Source organism: Zalophus californianus, chromosome 7 (genome assembly GCF_009762305.2).
Source record: "Zalophus californianus isolate mZalCal1 chromosome 7, mZalCal1.pri.v2, whole genome shotgun sequence".
In the NCBI taxonomy this organism is placed as follows: domain Eukaryota; kingdom Metazoa; phylum Chordata; class Mammalia; order Carnivora; family Otariidae; genus Zalophus; species Zalophus californianus.
The window spans coordinates 22,171,941-22,188,619 of NC_045601.1; the positions used below are offsets into that span (position 1 = coordinate 22,171,941).

The 16,679-nt window shown below is 39.1% G+C and overlaps 1 protein-coding gene across 7 annotated transcripts in view; it reads right to left on the bottom strand.

The window, feature by feature from the left end:
• PHACTR2 (phosphatase and actin regulator 2) overlaps nt 1–16,679 on the bottom strand; it is a 190,724-nt gene that overhangs the window by 72,432 nt on the left and 101,613 nt on the right. Inside the window, exon 1 of one of the 7 annotated variants that reach the window (XM_027601426.1) lies at nt 250–294. The exons of the other annotated variants lie outside the window; for them this stretch is intronic. The gene's annotated coding sequence lies outside the window, so the exon portion shown is untranslated. Of the gene's footprint in view, nt 1–249; nt 295–16,679 lie in introns of those variants that run through there. 7 annotated transcript variants of the gene reach the window in all.

Genomic DNA, 16,679 nt, shown 5'->3' on the forward strand with positions numbered 1-16,679 from the left:
AAAGGCTGTTTGGCCCAGGGCTTTTTACTTGCATGAACCAATAAATTCTCCATTTGCCTAAGTCTATTATTATTCATTGGCAGTAAAGAGGTTTTACTTTTAAAGAGCCAAAAAAAGTGTTTCACAGATGCTTCTTTAACGTGAATTTTCTTCCAGCAGAGGCCAAAGATCCTCTAGATTTTCAAGGCAGAAATATGAAAGAACTACACGAACTTCTTTATCCCCCAAGAGTTTGAAACTTGACCAGACCTTAAAAAAGAGGAAGATGGTGAGATCTATGTCCCCTCCTCCTCTTGGGAAATCAGTGTCACAACTTCCTTCAGAAACCTGATGGTAATCATCCATTTACTTGATGCTTAGGTAGCATTTTTATATTTATTTTCTCATCACGCTTCCCAGTATTCCTGAAAGACAGGCTAAACAATTCTTTTTAGTTCCCTCGAATAGATAAGGATATCAAGACTCACAGAGGTGAAACACATTTTCCAATCACATACTCAGAATCTGGTTGAACCCAAATGTGTCTAGCCAAAAGCCTACTGCTTGCATTCTTTAGACTGAGTTGATAATAACAAAGATTTCAACTTTCCCACGACAGGTATAATGCTTTCCAATTTCCCTTCAAGACATGAGGTAGAAACACTTTTTAAATTTAATTTTAAATGAGCAATTTTTAGATGGTAGTACATCCTCATAGTACAAATTATAAAAGGGTACAGTAAAAGCTCTCACTTTCACCCTATCCCCCACCTATTCAAACTGAACCTCACCTGTACTCCATATGCAAATAACCACTTTTCTTAGTGTCTCCTGTGCCCTTCCGGACTTTCTTAGGCAAATCCAAATACTCATTTTAATTATTCTCTTTTTTACACCCAAGGTACGCTATTTTACAAATTGTTCAGCACGGGGCGCCCGGGTGGCTCAGTTGGTTAAGCATCTGCCTTTGGCTCAGGTCATGATCCCAAGGTCCTAGGATGGAGCCCCACATCAGGCTCCCTGCTCAGTGGGGAGCCTGCTTCTCCCTCTCCCCCTGCCCCCCCCCCCGACTCGTGCTCTCTTGCTCTCTCTCTCACTGGCTCTTGCTCTACCTCAAATAAATAAATAAAATCTTTAAAATAAACAAAGAAACAAAAACCAGTTGTTCAGCACTATGCGTTTTCATTGAACACTGTATGTAGTACTTTTAAAATTTCAGGTAACAGGGTGACAGACAAAGGCCAGGCTGGGGAGAGAAGAGATGATGATCTTTGCCTTGTGAACACAGCAGCAGCTAAAATCATGGCTGTTTCCCGAGAGGGCAAGCTGGGAATAGCCATGGCAAGTCAACTCAAGGGACTTGGGGATTTTATTCCCAAAGGATAAGGTTTAGGACTAGAACAATGCACAAGTCCCCAATCCCAGATTGGCCAGGAAGTACAAGTAATCTCAGGAGAGTAATCAGAGGCCAGGATCTGAAAGCTACGTGAAACCCTGCTTGTCTTTCTTCCAGTGTGACTCTCAAACACATGACAAACACAAATGTTCGAGACAGGTGCTTTTGGATGCATCCTGTGTGTTTCCATTTCTTGTTTCTTCACATTAAAAGATAGTAAACCCAAAACAGGGTGAGACCACAAAAGGGGCAGAAGCTTGAAACAAAGATAATGAGAATCATCCTTAGAGCAATTAATTCTAACTTCACACTAAGAACAAGCTAGAGACTTGATATAAAATGGACTCTGAGAAACAAACTGAGGGTTCTAGAGGGGAGGGGGGTAGGGGGATGGGTCAGCCTGGTGATGGGTATGAAAGAGGGCACGTACTGCATGGAGCACTGGGTGTTATACACAAACAATGAATCATGGAACACTACACCAAAAACTAATGATGTAATGTATGGTGATTAACATAACATAATAAAATAAAATTTAAAAAAAATCGCTGCCCTACATGGAAGAGGTTTTGCAAACTAGGAGATCATAAACAATACCCATTAGAGAAGTTCTTAGAGAGCCCAAACTTCCAATTCTGAGGCCCTTCTCTGTGATCTGTTTCAAGACAATTTTACACATTTCAGGGACTCAGCAACGTCGATTGAGATGAGATCCTATCTCATTTTACCTCTGATCAGACAGCCAAATGGCAGGTAAGAATCGCTGTGAAAGAGACCTTAGTGACACTAAGCTATCCTAAATTAAGACAGTCTCACTTATTTAAACATCAAATTCAACTGTGCAGGATTAAAGGCATCTGAAATTATCCATACCTTAGGCCAAAAGTTTTTGAAGGCATTAACGTGTAATCTTTAAAAGCCTGTTTTTATTTAGTGAATTTAGAAACAATACGTCATAAAACATCACCAATTCAAACCAATAGGTGTGAATAACCTGTCAGAGTTAGTAATAAGATTGAGTGGGCATTTCTGCATATCTAGGTTTACTACCTTCATATACATATCTCATTAGACTACGTTTCTTAAAGTGATTAAAATTTGTTTTCTTTTTTTTCTGTAAGATTTATTTATTTGAGAGAGAGAGAGAATAAGTGAGGGGAGGGACAGAGGAAGGAGGAAGAGGAAGACAGAATCACAAGCTGAACCTTGTGCTGAGTGTGAAGTGCAGAGCCTGATGTGGGGCTTGATCTCACAACCCAAGATCATGACCTGAGCCAAAATCAACCAACTGAGACATCCACGCACCCCTAAAGATTTGTTTTCTTAAACAACCTAAGCGTCCATTGAGAGATGAATGGATAAAGGTGTTCTATGTGCATGCACATACACACACATGGAATATTATTCAGCCATAAAAAAGGATTCGATCTCGCCATTTATAACAACATGGACAGACCGGGGGGGGGGGTATTATGCTAAGTGAAATAAGTCAGACAGAGACAAACAAATACTGTATGATTTCACTTCTATGTGGAATCTAAAAAACAAAACAAACAAAAGAACAAACAAAGCAGAAACAGACCCATAAACACAGAGAACAAATTGGTGGTTACCAGATAGGTAGGGGTAGGAGGCTGGGGTAAATGGTGAAAGGAAGTGGAAGATACAGGTTTCCAGTTACAGAATGAGTAAGTCACAGGGGTGAAACGTACAGCATAGGGAATATAGTCAATGGTATTGTAATAGCGTTGTACCTGATTGACCCTGCAGTGAGAGGACCAAGAATGATTCTACTAAAGTTTTTATTTTCCAAGACAAAACACGAAAAAATATTGGGGGCTTTTCACTGTAATTAAAACTATAATGTTTAAAGTTTCACAGCAATGCTAAGTTTCCACTGGGACATAATGCTCCCTCTCAGGAGTCTCCCTGTCTACTCTCTGTTTCCAAATTTCTGATTATTAAGGTGGTAACAAGGTCTCATCATTCTTCTTGCCAAAGCTAGAAAATAGAAAATGGACCAGGAAGTATATATTCTGGCCCTTTTAAAAAATATCTTGAGCTCACATCCAGACATTGAAACTTATTTTTATTTTTTTTAAAGATTTTATTTATTTATTTGACAGAGAGCTAGAGGAAGAGCCAGAGAGCACAAGCGGGGGAAACAGCAGAGGGAGCAGGAGAAGTAGGCTGTCAGCTGAGCAGGGAGCCTGGTGCGGGGCTCGATCCCAGGACCCTGAGATCATAACCTGAGCCGAAGGCAGACGCTTAACCAACTGAGCCACCCAGGTGCTCCCCTAGACATTGCAATTTATTAGCAGGTGATCATAGGCAAGTCCAAACCTCTCCATGCCTTTGTTTCTGTACATGAAAACAGAGGTAGGAAAACCTAGGTTGGATGCCCAATAGGATGATTAAAACATTTGGTAAGTATCTGACACAAAGTAAGGACCCTCTAAATATTAGATTTTTCCTCCTCTACGTTCCATTTTCTCTTGTATACAGATGTATATCTCTTTGATAATATTCTGTTGATATTTTTACCTTGATATGGTTACTGATCTAGAAGGTGGCATAGTACAGGGATTCAGAATGAAGACTCAAGCCAGGCCTCTGACGTTCAAATATGGGCTATGCCACTCACAAACCCTGAAACCTAGGGCAAGTTATTTAACTTTTCTGTGCCTCAGTTTACTCATTAGTGAAATGAGGGTTATAGTAGCAACCCAACTCATCGAGTAATTGGGAAGATTACAAGCATTTATTTTATTCTATTTTTTAAATCGATTTTCCTTATGTATTTGAGAGAGAGAGAGAGAGAGCGTGCGCGCGCGCACACACACACACACACACACGAGTGGGGGGAGGGGCAGAGGGCGAGGGAGAAGCAGACTCCCCACTGAGCACAGAGCCCGGTGAAGGACTGGATCCCAGGATCCTGGGATCATGACCTAAGCCGAAGGCAGAAGCTTAACCAACTGAGCCACCCAAGTGCCCCGGATTACAAACATTTCAAACAGCATCTGGCACACAGTAAAAACTCAAGAGTTAGTTATTAATACCCACATATCTTATTCCTACTTTAAGTTTAATCCCAAATAAAACTGCAAATGAGTAACAGAAATCAAAATTTGTCTACTTTTATTTTTTAACAAACACTTTACTTCACATGCTGCAGATGTAGCAAATTATACAAATTACTCAAAGGGAACTTTTTCAAATCTCATAGAGTAGTAACTAAACTGAACATCTTAGCACTGAGTTGTGAAAAGCAGCAAAAAGAAAGGACTACATAATGCCAGCAATATGTCAACATCAGATTTAAATAGGTAATTCAATTTTAGTTAGTGTCACTAATGTTTCACACTCGATTCACCTACGGTCTTCTTTAAAAACAAATTACAAGGGGTGGGAGGGAGAGGAAATGAAGAATTTTTGTTTAATGGTAGACAGTTTAGATTTTGCAAGATGAAAAAGTTTTAGAGATCTACTGCATAAAAATGCAAATATACTTGACACCACTGAATTGTATACTTAAAAGTGGCTATTAGGAGAGCGAGCGAGCGAGCGCACAAGCAAGAGGGGCAGAGGGAGAGGGAGAAGCAGACTCCCCCCCAAGCAGGAAGCCCAACATGGGGCTTGATCCCAGGACCCCGAGATCATGACCTGAGCTGAAGGCAGACGCTTAACCGACTGCGCCACCCAGGCGCCCCTCCACCACAATTTTTAAAATAAATTAAACTGTAAGACATTTTTGGACTACATTAATGCTAAGAGCCATTTATCGAAGATGAAAAATAGATGAGACGGTATTTCCAAAGAATTTTAACCACACTGATGTTTACTGTGTTCATCAACTATTCTCCAGAATCTCTTCTCTCCAGCCATGCTTTTTATCTCTTATATTTCTCTCATAGCCTCTCCTGCCCTGCCTTTTATTTTTTTTTATTTTTTTAAAGATTTTATTTATTTATTTGAGAGAGAGAATGAGAGAGAGAGAGAGCACATGAGAGGAGGGAGGGTCAGAGGGAGAAGCAGACTCCCCGCCGAGCAGGGAGCCCGATGCGGGACTCGATCCCGGAACTCCAGGATCATGACCTGAGCCGAAGGCAGTCGCCCAACCAACTGAGCCACCCAGGCGCCCCCTGCCTTTTAATAGGTACTAAGTAAACACTTAGACTTTGGAATAAAGAAAACCTCAAAAGCATCTGTTTCAAAACCTGGAGAGTCTGGGTTTGGAAAAGTCGGTGAAGAAAACTTAGCAGAAAAATTTTATAAGCCTCGATGAGCAAACTCTTTTCACTTGACAAAAAGAAGCAAGAATTAAGACTGTAATTTATATTCCAAGTGGGAAACAAATCAGAAAAATATAGAAGCCAAAAAACAGTCACTCTCCAGGACTTAGCCCTTAGTGATAAAGACCGGATTTGTATCACAGGATGAAAAAAATCAAAACAAACCACAAAAGGAAATAATATGCAAAGGAAATAAAATAATGGACTTTCCTGACAGGATTCTCTGACCAGGCCAGAAAGAGTTCTGTAGCACCTTTAAGAAGTATTTCACAAGTGGCACTACTCCAAAGGAAAATGAAATTAGGAAATTATCCACCCAAGTAAAGTTTATAAACAATCAGATCGTCTCTTAAAGCAATATGAACGACGTCTCATGGAAGCCTTTTTTATCAAGAGGTCAGTGGGAATATTGTTTCTCTCCTCTATATCTCCCTCAGTAATTAAATGTGGCAAAGAAAAAAAAGAAATGCAAGTTAACAATTCTATATTCCATTCTAGTGGGTGTGATTCTTTAAAATAATGTCATTTATAATCAGAAATCAGTAGCGTCCATGGCTCAATTGAGAAGGTTTGCGTAGAATGCTCAGTGAAAATGCCTTGCTTACCTGAGCTCACTTGCCCTAGCAGAGCCTACCACCTCCTGGGAGAGGCTGCAGGCCTGAGATCTTAGTCTGCTCTATGGCTCAACAAATTTAAACCTAAAGCTTAGCTTGGATTAAACAAACAATATCGCATTTTCTAGAAGGGACAGGAGGCAAAGGAATCTCCTCCACTCCATTTAGAAATAAGATTTTTCTGGTTTCTACGTATCTAAAGAAGGTGGGTCCTAATGGTTTGGCCATTCATTGTGCAGCTGGCTAATTTAAACCCATGATGGAAGGTTTTCCTATTTATGAAACCACTAATTTCTATTATGAAAAATATACAGAAAGTTAGCACTCACATTAGTCTTTTCCATGAATGGGTTTTATCCCCAGAATAGATCTATAATGAATAATAAATGCTCCATAAATAAAAAGGTGGGGCCTTAATGATTCTTTCCATCCATCTATATGCGGGAAGAGTGAAACACGAAAAAAGATTCCTTCTACTGGGAGAAAAAAAAAATGAAGAGGAATAGTCTCCTTCATTTTTTTATGCATAGAGAGGAAATTTGTTTTAATGCCATTAGATATCTTTAGGAAAACAGAATAAAAGAATTTCAGAAAAAGTCTGTATGATAAAATTATTCTATGTTCTCTCTCTTCTCCACAGAATTTTTAACACCCATTTGGTCTAATTAGCTTCACTTATAAAATACACAGGTACAGAAATGGCTGAACTAAAACACAACCCAAGCCTCCTTCTCATATCAATGATGTCCTCACATTGGCCTTTTAAAGGCTGTTGCCATACAGAACAGACAGTAACAGTTACTTAAGTTCATTACCCATTCATGAGGGAATGGGACCCCAACCTGTCCATTAAATTTGGTGAAATATTAATTTTGTCTATTTTGGCTTCTCAATTCCTAAGGCTCTTAAGCAGCTCTCAATGATATGAACACTAAGAAAGAATTAAAAACTGGTATAATTGCCCCCCCGCCCCGATTCCAGCACTTTCCAAATCACATTCACCGGCAAACACCATATATATGGAATAGGGTAAGGCCTATCAAGAGCCCCTCATTAATTAATTCATTCAACAAACATTTACTAAATCCTTTAACATAAGCCAGACACTATTCTAGTTGCTCTTGGGATTTTATCAAAGAGGAAAACAAAAATCTCGATGCTCATGGAATTTATAATCTAGTGTGAAGGGAGACCAGTTAATGAACAACACCAATAATTTATACATGTTAGAAGGTATGATGTGGGGGCACCTGGGTGGCACAGTCAGTTAAGCATCCGACTCTTGGTTTTAGCTCAGCTCATAATCTCAGTCTTGAGATCGAGCCCTGCATCAGGCTCCACGCTAAGCCCGGAGTCTGCTAAAGTTTCTTTCTCTCCCTCTGCTCCTCCCCACCTCTCTCTTTTTCTCTCTCTCACATAAATAAATAAATCTTAAAAAAACAAAAGTAAGAGGTGCTGTGGGAAGAACAAGGCAGGGCAGAAACAGAGAACCAAGAGTGCTGGGGGGACCTACTTTACGGTACCCACTAGGATGGCAATAATAAAATAGACAGATAATAACAAAGGCTGTCCAGCCTGTGGAGAAATTAGAACCCTCATACACTGCTGATGGGAATGTAAAATGGTGCAGCTGCTTTGGAAAACAGTCTTGGCAGTTCCTCAAAATGTTAAACATTGAATTACCATATGATTCAGCAATTCCATTTCTAGATGTATAACCAAGAGAAGTGAAAATATGTGTCTGTACAAAAACTTGCATACAAATGTTCACAGCAGCACTATTCACAATAGCCAAAATAGAAACAACCCAAACACATGTCCATCAACTGATGATGGAGGGATAAATAAAATATGATATATTCTTACAATATTATTTGACAATAAAAAGAAATTAAATATTGATGCATGTTACAATATGGATGAATCTTAAAAACATTACGCTAAGTGAAAGAAGCCAGTCACAAATGGCCACATATCTACTCTATGATTCCATTTATAGGAAACATGAAGAATAGGCCAACCTATCGAGACAGAAAACAGAGGTCAGGGGAAGTGGGGGGAGTGACTGCTCAAGGGGGTTTCTTTTTAGGGTGATGAAAATGTTTAAAATTAATTGTGGTGCTAGTTGCACAGTTTGTAAATATTGTGAAAAACCACCGAATTAGACATGTAAAATGGGTGAATTGTATGGCATATGAATTATAGCTCAAAAAAGCTGTTAAAGAAAGAGTGCTGGGGGAGAGGAGAGATTCAGCATAAAGACTGAAGGCAGACCTCATTGAGAAGTTAGCATTTAAACACGGGACTTCACTGAAGGAGATGAAGTAGCTGGTTAACCATAAGGAAATCTGGGGGAAGAGACTTCTTTCAATGCACTAGAGGTTCTAACAAAAGTCATCCAAGATAAAAGAGAGAACCTTAATGATTCTGTACCTGTTAAAGAAATTGAATTTGCTGTTTAAAATATTTTTAAAAAAGAAATCTTTAGGCTCAGATTGTTTCACTGGTAAATTCTATCAAACATTTAAAGAAGAAATAACACCAATTCTACACAATCTTTTCAAAGAATAGAAAGGACTCATTTTATGAGATCAGCACAACATCCTAATACCAAAAGCAAAAATAGTACAAGAAAAGAAAACAAGAGACAAATATCACAAATCCTACACAAAATATTATCAAGTAAAATCCAGCAACATAGGAAAAGAATAATACACCACAACTCAATGGGATTTACCTCAGGGATGCAAAACTGATTCAATATTCAAAAATCTATCCGTGTAATCTATCATAACAATGTGCTCCAAAGGAGAAAAACCACAGGGTCATAACAACTGATGCAGAAAGAGCATTTGAGATTTTCAACATTTGTTCATAATAAATACTCCCAGAAAATCAGGAATAAAAGGGAACCTGCTCAACTTGATAAAGTGCATCTGCAAAAAACCTTCAGCTAACACCATACTTAACGAAAGCTTCCCTCTAAGAATGGGAAAGAGACAAGGATGTCCCATTTACCACTCTTATTTACTATTATACTGGAAGTCCTAGTTAGGCAAGAAAAGATATAAAAGACATACAGATTGAAAGGCAGAAATAAAACCATGCCTAATCACAGACGATATAATCATCTACATAGAAAATCCCAAGGAATCTTCACTAAAGCTAATAAATAAATTTAGCAAGGTAGCATGATATAATTGTATTTCTGTAAACTAGCAATGAATAATTGGAAACAGAATTTTTAAAAAAATATATATTTATAATAGTTTTTCAAAAGGAAAGAAATACTTAGGTATAAACCTAATACTGTTTTCCAAACACTTCAAAATGCTAATGAAAGAAATAAAAGAGCTAATTAAATGGATAGACATACCAGTTCACATACTGGGAATGTAACCATAGTAAAGATATCAACTCTACACAAACTGCAATATAGATTTAATGTAATTCCAATAAAAATCCCAGCAGGAAATTTTTGAGAATATAAACAATCTGATACCAAAATCTGTATGAAAAGGCAAAGAAACTAGTTAAAACAATTTTAAAAATGAAGAATGAAGTTGGAAATATTACAGTATCTAATTTTCAGACTTATACTAATCAAGATAGCATGATATTGGTGAAGGAATAGACACACAGATTAAGAGAACAGAATAGTGAGTCCAGAAATAAACCTACACAGATGTGAGTCTTAATTTTTGACAAAGACCATGTGGCCAATTAATTTTTGGCAGAGACACAAAGGCAATTCAATGGAGAAAGGATAGTCTTTTCAACAAATGCTCTTGAAAGTTCTTAAAATGACGCCAAAAACATGATCCCGAAAGAAAGAAGTAATAAATTGTATTTCTTAAGAATTAAGACCTTTGCTCTGTAACAGACACTTAAAGAATGAACAAACAAGCTGCAGTCTGGCAAAAAATATCTTTAATAAAATATCTGATAAAGGCATTATATCTAGATTAGGTAAAGTACTCTCAAAACTCAACATTAAGAAGAGAAATAGCTCAATAAAAATTGGCCAGAAGACCTGAACAGATATTTATCAAAGAGAAGTATATGGAAGAAAAATATGGCTTTTGATTTTTAAAATGATACAAAGGTGATTGAACGGGGAAATACCAACAAATGGTATTAAAATAACTGGGCATTCATATGCAAAAATAAACCTTAACCTAAACCTTATACCTTACATAAAAATTAACCCCAAATTGATTGTAAAGGTAAAACATAAAACTATAAAACTTTTAGAAGAAAATACAGAAGAAATTCTTTGTGATCTGAGGTTAGGCAAACAGACACAACACAAAAAACATGACCTATAAAGAATAACTGATAAGCTGAACTTCATCAAAATGATGAACTTTTGTTCCGCAAAAGAGATTAAGAGAATAAAAAGCCAAACTACAGACTGGGAGAAAATATTTGCAATCACATATCCAACAAAGAACTTAAATCCAGAATATATAAAGAACTCTCAAAATTCAACAGTAAGAAAACAAATAACCCAATTATAAAAGAGGCAAAAGACCTGAACGGAACCTTTACCAAAGAGGATACATGGATGGCAGAAATGTACACTAAAAATAGTTGAACATCATTAGCCATTAGGGCAATGCAAATTAAAACTATGATAAAATACTACTACATACCTACTAGAATGGCTAAAATAATAAAGACAGCACATCCGTGTTCACAGCAGCACTATTCACAACAACCAAGAGGTGGAAGGAACCCAAAAGTCTATTAACAGATGAATGGATAAACAAAATGTGGCATATACATACAACAAAATACTGTACAATCATAAAAAGATAGGAAATGCTGACACATGCTTCAATATGAATGAACCTTGAGGATATTTTATGCTGAGTGAAATAAGCCAGTCCTAATAGGAAAACTACTGTATGATCCCATCTATGTGAAATATACTAAAGTAGTCACCTTCATACATATAGGAAGTACAATGGTGATTACCAGGAGGTGGGGAGCGGGGAGTGGGGAGCTGTTCAATAGGTATAGAGTCTCAGCTCTGTAAGATGAAAAAGTTCTGGAGATCTGTTACATAACACTGTAAATATACTTTACATTTCTGAACTGTACATTTAAAAATGATTTAGACAGTACATTTTGATAGGTCTTTTTATGATAATAAAAAATAATAATGACAATATCAAGTGCTGACAAGGATACGGAGCAATTGGAACCTTCCTACATTGCTGGTAAGGAATGCAGAACTCTAGAAAATAGTCTGTGGCAGTTATTTATAAAGTTAAACATGCCTTTAGTGTATGACTCAAAAATCTCACTCCTACATGTTTTCCCTAGAGAAATGCAAACTTTGTTCACACAAAAGCCTGTATGTGAATATTTTTTTTAAAGGTTTTATTTATTTATTTGACAGAGAGAGACAGCCAGAGAGAGAACACAAGCAGGGTAAGTGGGAGAGAGAGAGAAGCAGGCTTCCTGCCGAGCAGGGAGCCCGATGCGGGGCTCGATCCCAGGATCCTGGGATCATGACCTGAGCCGAAGGCAGACGCTTAACGACTGAGCCACCCAGGCGCCCCTGTATGTGAATATTTATAATAGCTCTCTTCATAATCACCCCGAACTGGAAACAATCTACGTCCTTCAACAGGCGAATGGATAAACGAACAGGGTACATCCACAGCACAGAGTATCAACCAACAATGGAAAGGAGCGACTCGTACACACAACATCCCAGATGACTCTCAAGGGTGAAATGGTGAGTGAAGAAAGTCTCAAAACATTTCATACTGAATGATTTCAATTTTTATGATGTCCTTGAGATAACAAAATGATCGTGAAGAGCAGAACAGTGGTTGCCAGAAGTTAGGAGCTGGGGAGGTGGTCAAGGGAAGGGGGGGTATGACTGTAAGAGGATGGGGCGGGAGGACTGGGGGGGTGGATCTGGGACATATCCTGATAATGGTGGTAGTTACACAAAACATACCTATGTTAAAATTCACAGAACTACACACACACACACACGCTCCCCTTAAAGTAAAAAATACCAGAGTGGTGAATGACCAAGAAATGACCTCTTTTGGGAAAGTCATGATCACAAATGCAGTAATAGTGAACTAGTTAGTAGTTCCTTTTTATATTTGCCTCCAACCTAAGCCAAACACAACTCCTACTTCTAAGAAAATCTCGGGCGTCCAGCGTCAAGAGTTGTCAGGAACGGCAGCTACATTTGTCTGTGGACTATATAGGCTCATTCGCCCATGGCCACAGTCAAAAAGAGAGGCAAGGCAGAGAAAAGGTTTGGAAAAATCAAAACCTATTTGTGTTCTCTGAAAGGACTAAGGTTTGACACAGCAAGCACAGACCAGTGCTCAGTGAAAAGCTTCATTCCTAGGGCCCCGCTTTGCTGGGGGAAGTTTACAGGAAATGTTTCCAAAGGGGCTGCCAAAAACAGCCACAGGTAACCTGGAGGCTATGAGGTCTGGACCATGCAAAAACCATTCCAGTGATCTCTAGCTGTGACCTCTGCTTTTCTTCCTCAGAGAGAAGCCACCAATAGGCGAGCTATCAACATAAACCAGTTCCCCCTGCCACTCCACAACGTGAAGGTAAAAGGAGTTGGGGAACATCTCTCTTTGCTCTGATCTGGAAGAGGTACAAGATAAGTACAAGGAATGGAAAAACGGTAGAGTTAAGGAAGGCACAAAGAGAAATGTTTTGAGGAAGAAAAGAGGAATCAAAACTGTAGTTAAGAGGTTGACAGGAGAAAAACGGGGAACCCAGAGAGGGAAAGGCTGACGTGTGATGTGGACAGCTGAGAAGAACAGTACACCCGAGACACTAAAGGACAAGCTTCACAAGCCTCGAGAAACTTGCCCCTTTGTTAACTACTGTATCCTTGGAGCACTGAAGAGCATGTAGGCTCACAGTAGGAGGTCGGTGAGTATGTGCTGTGTGAATGAACAACAAGGAAGGCTCAGCAGGGCCGGCAGGAAGAGTCACACAGTGGTCACCGAGGAGCTCTTACTGATGTGTGAGCTCAGGATGGCACCTCACGGAGACCGGGGTGGCTCCTCCGAAGAAAAGCTGTCTTCTCATAATGTGTTTCTTAAGACCTGAAGGAGGCCATGCCGAGACTCCTCAAACCCTACTCTACTGATTTTTAACAAGAATAATTGTCTTCCCCAGAAGCAACTGGATAGTCCATCCAGTCAGAGGTTCTGAGGAGGAAACAGAAAGGTGTGGAAGGCCGGGGGTGGTATTCTAACCTTCTGGCTGAAATCATGACATACGAAGAGTGGAGTGGACAACCGAAGGGAGTAGCTACTGGAACTGATGGTGTCAAATCAAGGTCTGGTTTTCTAGACCTTAAATTCTATACAGTAATGCCAGGCCTGTGAGGCCCATTCCATGGAAAAAGGAGTGATATGCCAGGTGGAGACTGGATTGGCCTAGTGAAGAGGACCTTAAAGCTGAGTTAGAGAGGGAGGAAAACACTCAGATAACGGTCTAAAATCAGGTCCCACGGAAGACAGCAGCTAGGACAGAAGACACAGCAGCAGAGATTTCTGGTGCTTTCAGAGAAAATAGCATCCCAGAAGTGTGGGCACAATATGAATGGATGCAGAGGCAGAGAAGTACTACAGAAAGGAGATCGGGGGTGTCAACCCAGGAAAATAACTCTTTGAGATGTGGTGGGGCAGGATTCCTGATAACTTGAAAGAGTCAGATCTGATCCAAGGGGGAGGCCTAATGTCAGCAGGGAGCACAGCCAGCGGGACCCTGTCAGGGAAACATACCCAGCTGAGGGAGACACATGGTGGAGAATATGTAGAAGTGGGTACCCAGAAAGGACACACACAGCACATTGTTGGAAGGGGGTAAAATGGATCACCCAGTTTGGAGGACTTGGCTGTTTTTCTACACATAGAACATTAAGTGAGCAAAAGATATTTCACTCCTACTGACAAATTCTTATCATTTTAATAACAAGATGAATTCCTATTGCAGATGCAATTCTAAATATAAAAAACATGGTTGATGAAGTGCAATCATAAGAATCTGGGGGGAAGTCATGGTGTTATCTTGGCATTAAAATGGCTAAGAAAGGGGACGTGAAGTCTGGTACACTGTGGGCTCTGTGAGAGCAGGGACCTCGTCAGGCTTGTTCATCACTGTGTCCTCAGAACATACTGCCTTGGGCCTGGTACTCAAGAAAAATGTACTGAATAATCTAGACAATTTAATATGGCCCCATGGTGAGAAACTCTGAACTGAGAACACATCAAGGGGATGAAAAAACTTTCTGAAAAGATGGAAGGACCATCACATAACACTGTGATTTGGAGACACGTATGTGTATATATATATATTAGTGCCAGGGCAGAGCTAGAAAAATTGGAGAGAATCTGTTTCAGCTCAATGTAAAAGAAACTTTCCTCAATAATTAGAGCGAGAAATCAGGAGCTCAGAAGTGGAATGATTACATGTTGTCAGGTTTGCTGGAGACAGTGGACATTCCTGCCTTGGGGACAGACCCAGATGAAAGGTATAGTACTCTACAGCCCTCAAATTCTCAATTTCCAATCGAAAATTCAGAAGCTATTTTCCTAGAGTTTCAGTAAGTAGTGTTTGGCTGTATGTGAACACATTTTAATAGTGCCCAGCTTCAGGTGTATTGTGGACCAAAGTGAATTTTGTAAATTAATTTGGGAATATACTTGTCATTCCAAGTAATCTAACAAATCAGTATTGCAAACACCACTAGCATGTGAGTTAGGGACTGTTTACCCACAGAGGCAATCATACATTATTGTTTCATTTTATAAAAGCATTCTCTGCAGGACTTGATACTCAAATCCACCAAAACACCAACATATGAGGGATTCTACACTCGGACTCCATGAAGCTGGATTTCTGATGCCCTGTCAAAATCTGGCTCCTAAATTCTAACTTAAGAAAGGAAGCCATAACCAAACATTTATATTACAGAGTTAAATTCCCTTCCTGGATTCCTGGCTTCTCTCCTAGAATTGTATAGAGTAAAATGACATGATTTGTTAGGAGCCACGGTGCTAGCAACAGATATCAGGATTAACAACCATGAGGTTCATGAATGTGAGATATTTTAATCATTAAGAGATTGGATAAAGTTTATAATGAACTACATTCAGTAAATTGACACCACTGTTAGATAGAAGGAAATCCATGGTCTAACACATGTGACTACTTAATAGGATTTCCCTGAGTACTTTTCTTTCCCTCTCTCCTGTCTTTGTTCAAATGTTGTTTTCCTAGTAAAGTTTCTCTGACCACCACATCTTAAATTGTAACTTACCTCCTATATTCCCTATTTCTTGCTTTATGTTTTTTCTTCTCATTTTCTAACGTTGGGAGTTGACTTTCTGCCTCCTATCCCTACTAGAATATAAACCTCATAAGGGAAGGCCGTATTGTCTCTTTTGTTCTCTGCTGTATCACTAGAGTCTATAACAGTACCTGAAACATAGTAGGTGTGGATGCTCAGTAAACATCTGTTGAGAAGACAAAGGAGTGTTGTCTAATGTATAAGCAAGGAGTGCTATGTGGACCTGGTTGTGCTGTGTGGTCTTTGGCTGATTATGTAACTTCCTTCTGCTATAGTAAATCGGGAAAGGGAGAGATTCTCTTCCCTTCCTCCAAGATGGTGTTAGGGTGAATGATACACGAAAGTACTTCCATCTTCTTTGTGGAACAAGACAGATGAAACCAAAATGCTATTGTTTATTATGCAATCAGACCAGTCCTTAACAAATATCACCCTATGCAAATCTTCTAACTTTGCCCTACTTTCTAGATAAAGAAAATAATCCCACGCAGGAACATTATGCCTCTAGGGTTAGAGAGAACATGATCTTTAATAGGACCAAACAATTTTGACCCTTGTCAACCATTTTTCTATGCATACACTGCTAAAATTAGGCAGGTAAGTAGAATCAAAATTATTCTTCAGACCAAATCCTTCTCACAGCAAAAACTCTAGTATATGAAGCAAACCCACATAGTAGAATCACCTTTCAGTGATCAATCCTTAGTGATCCGGGTATGAAGTTATCTTCTAGAGATACAACATAGTGTAATGGTCAAAAGTACTGGCTGGGCACTACACTGCTTGGGTTCAGATATCGTGTTTGCCTCCTACCAGGTATGCGACCGCGGGCAAGTCATTTGAATTTTCCGACCTTAGTGTCCTCATCAGTAAAACTGAGATAACAGTAGCACTGAAACTTCATAAACTTTGATGATTAAATGAGTTAATGTGAATAAAGTTCTTGGAGCAGAACCTGGCATATGATAGCATTCAGTAAAAATCAGACATTATTATTAGGGAGTGCAGAGTACCAGTAAATTAAAGTTTTTACCAGA